The sequence below is a fragment of the Talpa europaea genome, assembly GCF_964194135.1.
Source record: "Talpa europaea genome assembly, chromosome: 1".
Lineage (NCBI taxonomy): Eukaryota > Metazoa > Chordata > Mammalia > Eulipotyphla > Talpidae > Talpa > Talpa europaea.
In genome coordinates, this window is record NC_140073.1 from 92,034,749 (window position 1) to 92,046,726 (window position 11,978).

Below are 11,978 nucleotides of genomic sequence, written 5' to 3' on the forward strand. Positions count from 1 at the left end.
GCTAGGTGGCTTTTTGGAAAGTGCCTCTTGAAACACCCTCCCTCCACATTTCTTTCCAGCCTAGTGAGTATATAGTTCCTAACCAGGGTCTTGACCCAAATGGGTAACCGGATGTCTTCCTAGACCACTCTGGGTGCTTTTGAGAATTACATTAGCTAGGAGGCCATGTGCTAGGCATGTTTTATGTGTGTGATGTCCTCTAATCCTTAAAAGAACCCTCTCATGTAGGTGGTATGATTCTCCTATTTTCAGATGAAGAAGCAGATCCAGAGAGGTTATGAAACCAGCCCAAGATTATACAACTATCAGCAGCAAAGTCAGATTCTAGCTGGCCCAGCAACAGAGGCTGTGCTCTTAGCACCCACATAAAATTCTTTCTAGGCATTTTCTACTCATCCTCACAACAATCCTAGGAAGTAGGTAAATGGTCTTGGGTCCACCTGGCTCCAGAGCCAGCACTGGATGTCTCGCTGCCCTATTGCTGGGGCCCGGTGAGCATGCTGGTAAGTGCAGAGTGTGGTCCATTGGCTGCCCTTAGAACAGCCGCCTTTCCAGTTCCAGCACCTCTGCCCCTTCTTTGAATTATAAGATGAATTGGTTTCTCTGGCCTTAGAAGAGGTTTAAAATAAATCAAATACCATCCCAAAATTAACAATGATGCAAGAAAAAAAAATTCATCTGAAAATAAGTTTAAAAAACAGTAAAACAAGCTAGGGCCCTTCTCTACACAGTAACTGCCTTAGGCTGCCCCAGCATTCTTTGCTGTGTGAGTGGTCTGGGGGATATGCTGTCAGGCAGTGCTGGAGGAGGGTCCAGAAGAATGTAGTTACTTGGTTGCTTGGTTGTTTTGTCCATGTCTAATCCCACTAATTCTACTTCCTCGGCATTGAGAAGACTGGCCTTTGTTTTAGTGCTGGCTTCCCTTTTGCGTGTGTCCTTCCCATTAAAGTAGAATGACAGAATGTATTTTTATTTATTAACCTAACCCTTCTCAGAGAAATAAAACATTATTATTACTAATAAAAAATGTTTTTCTAGGGCTAAGTGTGCGGGGGCTGATTTTGATTTTGAGGGAAGAGCTCCCCTTAAAAAAATGAATGTTTAAATGACAATCCTAAAATTAGGAACAGGGCTTTTAAATCAAGAGCCCGAGACTAACACCTCATTAATTTCATGATAAATGTACCTCTGGCTTTGACACTTGCATGTTAATATCCTTTGTTTCCTCTATTTCCAGTGTCCTATTGTCACAGGGCTGGGAGAGGGTCACCCCAGGCCCCTCAAACCTGCCTGCTCTAAATAGGTTCTGCCATCCACCGCATCAACACAAAACATATGAGACTTTAATGGAAGGAACTTTAATACAATTAGGAAACAACACAGGAAAGGCAAAAAATATAGCTTCTAAATCAAGGACCCAATGTTACCCGTCCCCTCGTGGGTAAAAGTCCACCAAGCAGGATTGGTCCAGAGCAAGGCCCCAAAGCCTGCCACAAGTCTAAAGCATGTTAGAGTGCGGACCCACAGAAAAGGATCAGAAACAATCAGACAAGTCTGGAGGGAAAAGAGCAAATCAAAATCAAGACAAAAACCGCCATTGTCACCTCCCCACGGGTCTCACCCACATCTGTGTCACCCAGTCCACGACCAAAAGGCAAGCACGGTTTCTTTACATGTCTCTCAGCTCCATGTGCCTCCTCCAGGTCTCCTTCTGGCTCCCCATTCTGCTTCCTTCCTTCCTCAGTCTCCTCTGCAGCTTCTTCTCTCTCTGCTCAGCGCCACCCTTCCTTGGGTGGGACAGGGAACCTGGAACCTCCCCCTTTCCTGGGGACCACCCTGTTACATACTTTAGCAGTCTTTGGGGGATTTTTAAGAATTATGTTAATTATTTTACTAACAGAGTTCAAGAGCTTGAGTAGTTAACTGGAACTATTAACAATAATATGTATAACAAAGAATATTTTCAATGTCTGCCTCATAGAGGATGATGAATGAGAAATGAATGAATGAGTGAGAGAATGAGTGAAATAGAAAAGAAGGAGTACAGTTGAGCAGAAATAGGAAAAAGTCAGTGATGAGGAGGAGAGAACTATCACATGGGTCTTTCAGTATCAGCAATTTGGGAGTGGGTTCAGTTTAAATACTTACATTTCCTTATCCACCGGAGACTAGTCAGTATTTTTCTTCCCTAAGAGGGGAATTAATTTTGATGCAAAACCAAAAATTTTCTATTAACAAGGACAATCTTCTTTCATTAATAACTCCTGCATCTTTTTCTGCCTGAATGACTACTGTGTAAAATCTTATTGTGTTCTGTTGCTACAATAATAGACTTCTTTAATAGACATTATTTATGGAGACTTGTTAATGAAGATGGTGCATGTATACACAGGAAGAATTTCTACCTCCATACAGAATTAGAAGGTCACGGATATATTCCTTTGCCCTCAGACTCAGGGTGTAGAAAGCCTTTCTTCCTATAAGTAAGTGTGCTCTTTTGTTAAATGTGCTTGAAAAGTCAGGTTATAGCTTTAACAGACCCGAATAACTTCACAACAAAACTGTGGTGCTCTTTGAGCTATCAGGAGACATATTGTGTATAGCTCAATGTATTGGGTGATTAGAAATTTAGAGGATAAGTGCATGGATTGTTTTGTTTAACAACATTCTTTATTAAACGGAAAGAAATTAAGATTTAGTAGTTAGCTACTAAGAAATCCATTGTTTTGTAAAAATATAGCCTTAGGGCTTCTGCAAAAGCCATTGTTTTCATGCTGGCTATTTGATTTTTTTTTTTCCTTTTTCTCTTAAGAGGAAAGAACATCAACTGGTTTTCCCATCCTTTAAGAAATCTGGACAGAGATCGCCATGCCTTTCAAACTACACTTTTCTTTAACTTGGGTTATAAATGTCAAAATGGAAACAAATTTTAAGGCTTTTTGACAAAAACTTGGTTAGAATTCTTGGACTCTATGCAAGATAGGAAGTAGGATTTAATGTGTATTGCAACATTCTTTTCAGTCCTGGGTGAGAATCAAGTTTAGGTTAAATGCTTGTCAATGGTAAAGAGTGAGCCATGTTCCTCTCCAGTCACTTTCTGACAGTCATAAGGACAGGTGCCTTAGCCTGTGAGGTGAGGAGGAGAATTGTTTGAAGTGGGAGGCCAATGATTTGTAAGCTATAGTGGGAGGGAGATGAATTCTGGCCTTCTGCCCCCAGAATCCAAAGGGCTTGGGAGAATGAGCACCTTCCAATCGTCTAAAAGGAAGTGGTACTTTCCATGTGAACCTGGCTTCAATCAAAACACAAAGCAAGGAAAGGAAGATTTCATGAAAAGCTTATGGGTGTCCTGTACCTTTGACTTTCAGAGAACTTGCTTGGGAAGAGGAGCAGGAGAGGAAGAGTGCATTGAAGAATGTAGGTGAGGGCCTCCCCGGTGGCGCAGCGGTTGAGAGCTGGGTTGCGAAGCTGCCTGCAGCCTCTGCAGCGCCAGTTTGATCCCTGGCTGCTCCCTGGCCACCGGAGGAGGGTCCCGCATGGCGCGCAGACCTCTCCTGCCGCCCACTGCTCCCCTCAGCAGTGTACTTTGGTCCTTCTGCCTGCTCTGCTCCCCGCTTTGGCTCTGGTGAATTATCTCACCCTCCCGTGCTTCTGACTATATCCAGTGCTTGTATAAATAAATAAATAAATCTTAAAAAACAAACAAACAAAAAGAATGTAGGTGAGCATGGAAATGGCCAAAGGTGACTAGGATTGATGATATGGAAGAATTAGTAAGCCTCGAGGCCTCAAAAAATATCTTAACACCAAGTCTCTAAAACCAAAACATATTGGCTGGCCCAAAACAGCATGTAATGAGCCCTGACAATATGCCTTGATTCATTATTGCAGAATATCTCCAGAGATTTATAGCAGGCAGTGTCCACTTTATAATTGATTATTATATAATTGATTAAAACTAGTACTTCTTTCATTTCTGAAATTTTGGAAATACTCTAAATTAGCAGAGAAAAGATGAATGCACCACTGCAAACACAATGAAGACCACCTTTGTACAGTACTAAGATAACTTGTCAAGATATGGAAGGCATTTGTCCAATAATCTACATTTGATGTGAGCCAAAAAGCCTGAGAAGCGATTGACTAATAACCTAGATATTTGATTTGGTACTGGGTTATTTTGAATACAAGGAAAAAAAACAGTTTATAATTTAATCTACTTATGACTATCTTATTGTTTCTATGTAAATTTGTTACTTCCATTTTTGGAAAGTTTCTAGGATGACAGTTTCTAGACAAAATAACACGAAAATTCAATATTCTTAAAAACTGAGAAGTGTTTAGGAAAAGACACAAAAGCAAAAATTTCTTCAAACTGCCACTTCCTTCCAAAGAGATTTAAAAAAGAAATAGGCAGACTGTCACTGAATGGTACCCAGTGTTCCATTCCCACCTAGAGAAGTTCTTTGGCTTATCCCCTTATGGCTGTTTGCACTTGAAAATGCTTTCTCGTCAGTTCTCCAGAAACTTCAAATTGATAGAGGAAGCAAACAAGCACACAGTCAACAAGCAGAATAGAGTTAATGCAACATCTTGTAGAAATGTGAATATACTGCTGGGCATAATGGTCACACATCATTTATTCTTCAGGAGCTGAAGCATTTTAGATGCAGTTGACCTTTAAATCAGATTGGGGTAAGATACAAAGGCAGCTTTTCCCTTTAACTCTAGTCTTGCCAATGGGTTGCTAAAAAAGAAATGCCTGTGTTTTTTAAAAAGCATTGATTTTTATGCAAATATATCCTCCATTCACTCTGGGAATATGTGAATATCTATCTGTAGGTTATGGAAATGAATTATCTGTGTGCCTAAGAAGTCTGAAAGAGAAACCTCCAACTAATTCTCTATTATTGACATTTTCTAAACCAACTCTTACTTTTTCGCTGGTAAACCTTAAAGTATTAATATAAGAAACATATCTTTTACAAAAGAAAATTTAAGTTGCTGGTTGGACCCTTTTGGAAGCCATTTGAATTGAACAGAGTTCTTTCTTGCAAAGGACAGAAAGCCAACATCAAACCAGCCTGAGCTAAAGGGCTATTTATTGGACTCTCTGCAATAAATACTGAGACATCAAAGGGAAGAGTGAAAAGTTGGCCAAAAGACAAGGGTTGCACATAGCTGGGGTTCTTCTCTCCATCTCTGATCTCTGTATCTCTTGGCCAGCATGATTGTTTCTTCTTCTGCTTCCACACAGGGAGTATAGCATACACATCTTCCTGAGTTTCACATCCCCCTCAGGCTTCTATGCCAGAGAATTCTGGCTTAAAAAAATAGCAGGGGAGGGCCTCCCTGGTGGCGCAAGTGTTAAGACACAACCTATGAAGCAATGCATAGCCACTGCAACACGAGTTCGATATCCGGTCAGCCAGGGAGCAACTCACATGGAACGGCAGACCTCTCCAGGCTCGCCCGCTGCTCCCCTCAGCAGTGTACTTTGGTCAGTCTGCCTGTTCTGCTCCCCACTATGTCTCTGGTGAATCCTCTCACCCCCCACACCTCTGGCCTGTACCCCAGCTCTTGTATGCATGAATAAATAAATCTTAAAAAAAAATAGCAGGGGAAAGGTGAATGAACCACTTCAAATACAGAAGGAAGAACCCTGATTGAACTGGTTGTATCAAATGGCCAACTCTGGTCCAAACAATAGCAGCCTATGGATGGAACACGTAGAATAGGGTTTTCCCAAAAGCAGTGCACCATGACTGTCTGCAGAAGACCCATTCCATAAGAAAGGGGATAAAAGGCAGTACTAATTCTATATGCCCAATAGAACTGTGTTTTCACTGTTTAAACCCTAAATTTTTGATATGAAATATCTAATGGGTGGGATTCCATCTTTAGAAAAGAAAATTAGGTTGAAGGCCTCCATGGTGGTGCAGAGGTTAAAGTTTCAGCGCTATCAAGCTATCACCAGCCACTGCGGCTTGAGTTCTATCCTGGCCAGGGAGCTAAGCCACATGGCACAGCAGACCTCTTCTGTCTCACCTGCTGCTCCCCTCAGCAGTGTCCTTCAGTAGATCTGCCTGTTCTGCTCCCCACTCTGTCTCTGGTGAATCCTCTCATCCCCCCTGCACCTCTTGCCTACACCCCAGTTCTTATATTTATAAATAAATAAAAATAAATCTTTAAAAATAAAGAAAATTAGGTTGATAGGTTAATTTCCCTCCTCTGGCACTTTCAGAAATACCCATTTGAATTACTTTGTAGTGAGATTATTTCAAACTCTATATTGTTTATTGGAGTGGACATCTGTGTGATTTTGCTAGCTCACAATCCTGTCCTTCAGGTAACATCACCTCAATTTTCCTTTGAGAAACTAATACCTCCCACACCCTAGTCTCAAATCATGTGATGATTTCCATGAAGTTAACCAGCCCTGGAGGAAGACCAAGTAAGTATCCAGTCTTGGCCAACTGACGATCCAAAGATAGGTCTCCCTCCTTTTTTAGGGCTTTTCTAAAACCACTGGGAAGGAGACACCCTTCAGTAGAATGCTCCTGAAGCTGCTAGTGGTCACAGTTTGAGAAACCTGACTGAGAATAAAGGCAAAAGAGGAGGCAATGTAGAACTGAGAGTTGAATATTCCTACAACAGTGTAAAAAGCCCAGTCATGCCCAAACTGGAAAATCAAGTGAAAGAATAAAATTCATCCCCATCCTCACTTCCCCTCATTTTGGTTAAACCTGATTGATTTGGCTTTCTGTCCCTTGCACGACCAGTGTGTCCTAAAAAATGGAATTATCTTTAGGAGCAGAATTATATTTCTGCTTAGTTGTTCTTTTGCTCCACTTCCTTATGTCCCAGGTATCATTTGCTGCTAATCACTACAAAACTCTGTGGCATAAAGTAGTAACAATTGTTTTATGCATCTTTCATGGCTTCTATGGGTGAGGAACAGATCTTGGCAAGGTGGTTCTCTTTTGAGTCTCTAAGCAGTTGCAATCAGATACTGGCTGAAGCTGGGAGAGCTGGACGGTGATAGAGACAGAGCTGCTGGGTGCTGGCAGGCCAGTTCTGTCTCCCCAGGCAGTCTCCGTAGCTCTGTGCAGGCTGCCTGTGCTTCCACACAGCATAGCTCTCAAAGGCTGCAGCCTGCTGATGTGGCTTCTGAGAGGGTGTTGCCTAGCACCTGTGAAACTGCATTACGGTCTATGACTGAGCCTTAGAAGTCACTTAGTGTCATTCCTACTACACTCTGGTCAGTAAGTTTGATTCAGAAACGAGGGGAGATGTTGACTCTACCTCTAATGCAGACTTGTTAAGAAATTTGCAGACATGTTCTAAAACCAGTGCATCTTATGAGCAATTTCCAAATTGTGAGAAAGATACCAGCTGTGAGAAGGCTATGTATAAATAGAGTTAGTTTTGTGAAGACATGCCAAACTAACTTTTTGGGTCGTTAAGTTACCACCAATCCTGGTCAATGCATTTTGAAAATTAAATCAAGATTTGTCATGATTTTTCAGGCTTCAGAACTCCAGTTTGATCTTACATTAAGCATTTCAAATTTCAATTTAAAAAGCACTGGAAAGTACTTAGATTAGCTTTAGTTCTCTACTTCACAATTGTTTATACATTGATTTAGTATTGATGTGTTGTCATTTAGTAATTGGTAGCTTAGTCATTGTAATTTCCAGAAGTAATTAATTGTCTAGCAATGAGTTTAATGAGTGGGAGTATCTTATTTTATGTACTCTATATGAAGTAGCAATTCATAATGTAGGTTGTAGTTCTAACATTTTGCCTCTTGCACTAGTGTAGAAATTCTCTTTTATATTCTCTAGTAGCATGGAGTGAATATAAGAATGCAACTCTTTTTAACTTTCTCCCAAGTGGAGGAAGACTAATAGATCTGGAGCTAATTTTTTTTTTTCTGTTTCAGAATGTAGCAAGTAGTCCATTGGAATAAAACCAGCAGTGAGTAACTCATGCAAAGGTAATTTAGAGCACAAATTAAATCTGTCAGAATGGTATTAGATTTGCAAAAGCTCATAAATAACAAATGAAAGGTCACAGAGCTGTGAAAATGAGAGTGTACTTCTTCATAAAGCGAGCTGTAGTCAGGGACAGAATCCTCAGTGCATATTCAAATAGCAGCACATAAAATGGAAACGCAACATCTTTTCTAAATGTCTAGAACAGTCCAAAGGCATAGTGGACTCCAGGGAAAAGTATCAACATCCAGGAAAAGATCCTTCATATTATCTGAGCATGCCCAGCATTATCTTTGTGAGGTTTAGAAATGAAAGCTCCATCACTACTGAGGATCTGCTCAGAAAAGACAGCCTCTCAGCAGCACCATATTTCAGTAATGGTTAGGCTAATTGTGAATGCATGTCACTCATCTTTCATTTTTCACTTCCTAGAAAATAGTAATAGACTGAGTTGTGCTTCATGATTTACTGCAGGAATACAAGCAGTTGGTGATATTAATAAGCAGTCTTGCCCATCATGAATTTCTCATGGAAAAGAGAGATGAGAAATATATCCTTGGCTGCTTCAAAGTTCTTATACTGTGCACAGTATGCTTATAGTTGTTTTTAGTGCTTGACTTTTATAAGAGAACAAAATCTGTATGTTAAATGTGTGGGCTTCAATAAAATTAAAAGCTTTTGTGTCAAAAGACACCATCAAGAATGTAAAAAGTCTACACAGAGAATGGGCAAAAACATTTGCAAATCATGTATCTGAAAAGAGTCCAAATAGAAGGAACTCTCACCACTCAACAATAACCGTAAAATAACCCAATTTAAAAATGTGCAAAGGATTGGATAGACATTATTCCAAAGAAGATATAGAAATGGCGGTGACACATGAAAAGATGTTTAACATCATTAATCACTTGAGAAATGGAAATCAGAATCATAGTGGGGTACCAATTTACATTCAATAAGAGAGACCTAACTGAAAGGCATTTTTTTTGTTTTTAAATGAAAATAAGTGTTGGTGAGGATGTGGAGAAATTGAAAGATTGACATTTTGCTAATAGGAGTGTACAATGGTACACGTGTCATGGAAAACTGTTGGGCAATTTCCCTTCCATAAGACCTAGGAATTCCACTTCTAAGTTTATAGCCATGAAAATTAAAAACACATGGCCATAGAAAAACGTGCACGTGAATGTTAATAGCAGTACTATTCACAATAGCCAAAAAGTAGAAACCACCCAAATGTCTATCAGTCAAATAATGAATAAACTAACGTGTTATATCCAAGTAGTGAAATATAATTCAACCATAAAAAGAAATGAGGTACTGATTCATGTTACAACATGGATGAGCCTTGAAAACTTTACCCTAAGTCACTCATGTGGAATATAAAGAAACAAAAGAAAGCATCAGATAAATCTACACCAAAACAAACCCTAGAAATCTAACTGTAGAATTGAGGCCACAAGAGGGAGAAAGTGAGGGTTGGGGACCACAGAGGGGATAGGGGGCCCAATAGATTATAGTGGAGGAATATGGGTGTCTTGGTGGTGGGTGTGGTGTGGTAGCTTACAATTGGAGATGTGTGAACCCCTTAATCATACAGTTTTTTTTTTTCATTTTTTTTATTTTTTAAAGATTTATTTATTTATGCATAGAAGAGCTGGGGTGCAGGCCAGAAGTGGGCAGTGAGAGGATTCACCAGAGACAGAGTGGGGAACAGAATAGGCAGATTGACTGAAATACACTGCTGAGGTGTCTGGAGCATGCGCAGTGTTGCGCAACACGTGCCATCAATTAAGTTAATGCTATTTATTATTTTCCTGTTTCGCCTTCTGAGAAACCACAGGTTTTTCCTGTTAATCAAATGAGACTGGGAGGTACGATGGGAGGAGCTACCAGGATATAAGAAGAGAACCACGAGAAGGTCAGGGGGTTACTGCGAGAGGAGCAGAGAGAAGGTCAGGGAAGGTAGAAAGACAGGAAAAAGAAAGACATGTAAAAGTAAGAGAAGGTAAAGGAAAAAAGAAGCAACCGGCCCTGTGTGGCTAGCAACCGCTAGTGTCAAGTTGTCTCAAGCCCCTCATTTCAATCCTCAGCCCTTCTCTTTTCCTGCCTATGAATCCTGCGGGTCGGGACACTAAGGGGAGCAGTGGGTGAGTCAGGAGAGGTCTGCTGTGCCATGTAGGTAGTTCCCTGGCCAGGTTTGAACTCATGCTATAGAGGCTGAGGATAGCTTTACAGGTTGTGTGAAGCTTGCGCCACCAGGGAGGCCCTATACAGTTGTTTTTTTTTTTTTTTTTTAAAGTTTTATTTATTTATTTATTTGTTTGTTTGTTTGTTTTGTTTATACATGCACTGGGTACAGTCAGAAGCGCGGGAGGGTGAGAGAATTCACCAGAGCCAGAGTGGGGAGCAAAGCAGGCAGAAGGACTGAAGTACACTGCTGAGGGGAGCAGTGGGCGGCAGGAGAGGTCTGCACGCCATGTGGGACCCTCCTCCGGTGGCCTGGGAACAGCCGGGGATTGAACCGGCGCCACAGAGGCCGTGGGCAGCTTCGCAACCCAGTGCTCAACCGCTGCGCCACCGGGGAGGCCCCTATACAGTTTTTAAACCAATGTTACTTCAATAAAAATATTATATAATTTAAAAAAACTTGTGTCTTGGGAAATCAATATGGCAAATTGGGCCATGCAACCTAGGTAGGGTGTGTGGTTTTCTGGATATGCAGCCTACACAGCCACACAGGGCCGGTGCTTCAAAGGGCTTCATAGTAGGATCCAATAAAAAATAGTTTTAAATACAATAAAAATAGCAAAATCCTTTGGGGGAAAAAAAGCAATTTAGTGTCTGTAAGGATTAATACACATGAGTAGAGACAAAACTTGAGTGTTTTCCTAGATTCCTGTGACAGTTCCCTCCATTCTGTTTCTTGGCCAGTGATCCATCCACACTGTGTTGATTCTCCACACCAACTGTTGAAATGTTGGGGAGTGAACCTTGATCAGTGAGAAACAAGGGACAGGAAGGCACCAGGCAAATACATTTTCTTCCTTGCCTTTCCATGAGCACACTAACATGCTGGCTGGTCTCCCTTGCCATCTTCTACCTCTTTTGCCTTGTTGTGAAGTGGTGATCCTGGAATAACCACAGGGTCGCATTGCTTTATGTTTTCTCTCATTCTCTCCCCTCTCTCACTTCTTCTTTATCCTCCTTGTCTTGGGTTTTCTCATCCCCAAGATATTGGGATGAGCAAATAAAGTCTTAGCAGCTGTACTCTTTGCCCCATATTCTGCTGTGAAGAACACCTGGGCCACAACACTAAAGGGAGGCCATGTTTGATATATATGGAATACTAGTGTTGACATCAAGTTTCACCTTAAAAAGAACACAGGTTGGCAACTAGTTGATATTTATTTTTTTAAAGATTTATTTATTTTTGCATGCAAGAACTGGGGTACAGGCCAGAGTGTGGGGGTTGAAAGGATTCACCAGAGACAGAGTGGGGAACAGAACAGGCAGATCGACTGAAATGCACTGCTGAGGGGAGCAGTGGGCAAGACAGGAGAGGTCTGCTGCACCATATGGGTGCTCCCTGGCCAGGGATCAAACTCGTGCTGCAGTGGCTGCAGATAGCTTCATAGGTTGCGTCTTAACCCCTTACGCCACCAGGGAGGCCCCACTAGTTGATATTTAATGGTGAATTATACAAAAAGAAAACTACATAGCTTTATTCGACATCCCTCTCAAACTGAGCCCTGCCACAAACTGTGTGAAAATGGAAAGATTAATGAGGTGCAGCTAGGTTACTGTGGGGTCTTACATATTGGTCCTGCAGGTGCAGCATCCACTGACCAAAGGGATGTACAACAAAGAATACTGCATTCACATAAGATGAGATCATGCTTGACTTTGTCACTCAGCCAGGGAAAGATATCACTGATAATTGTTTTCTTATCACGTTGTTCATTAAGTGCCCAGCATAAT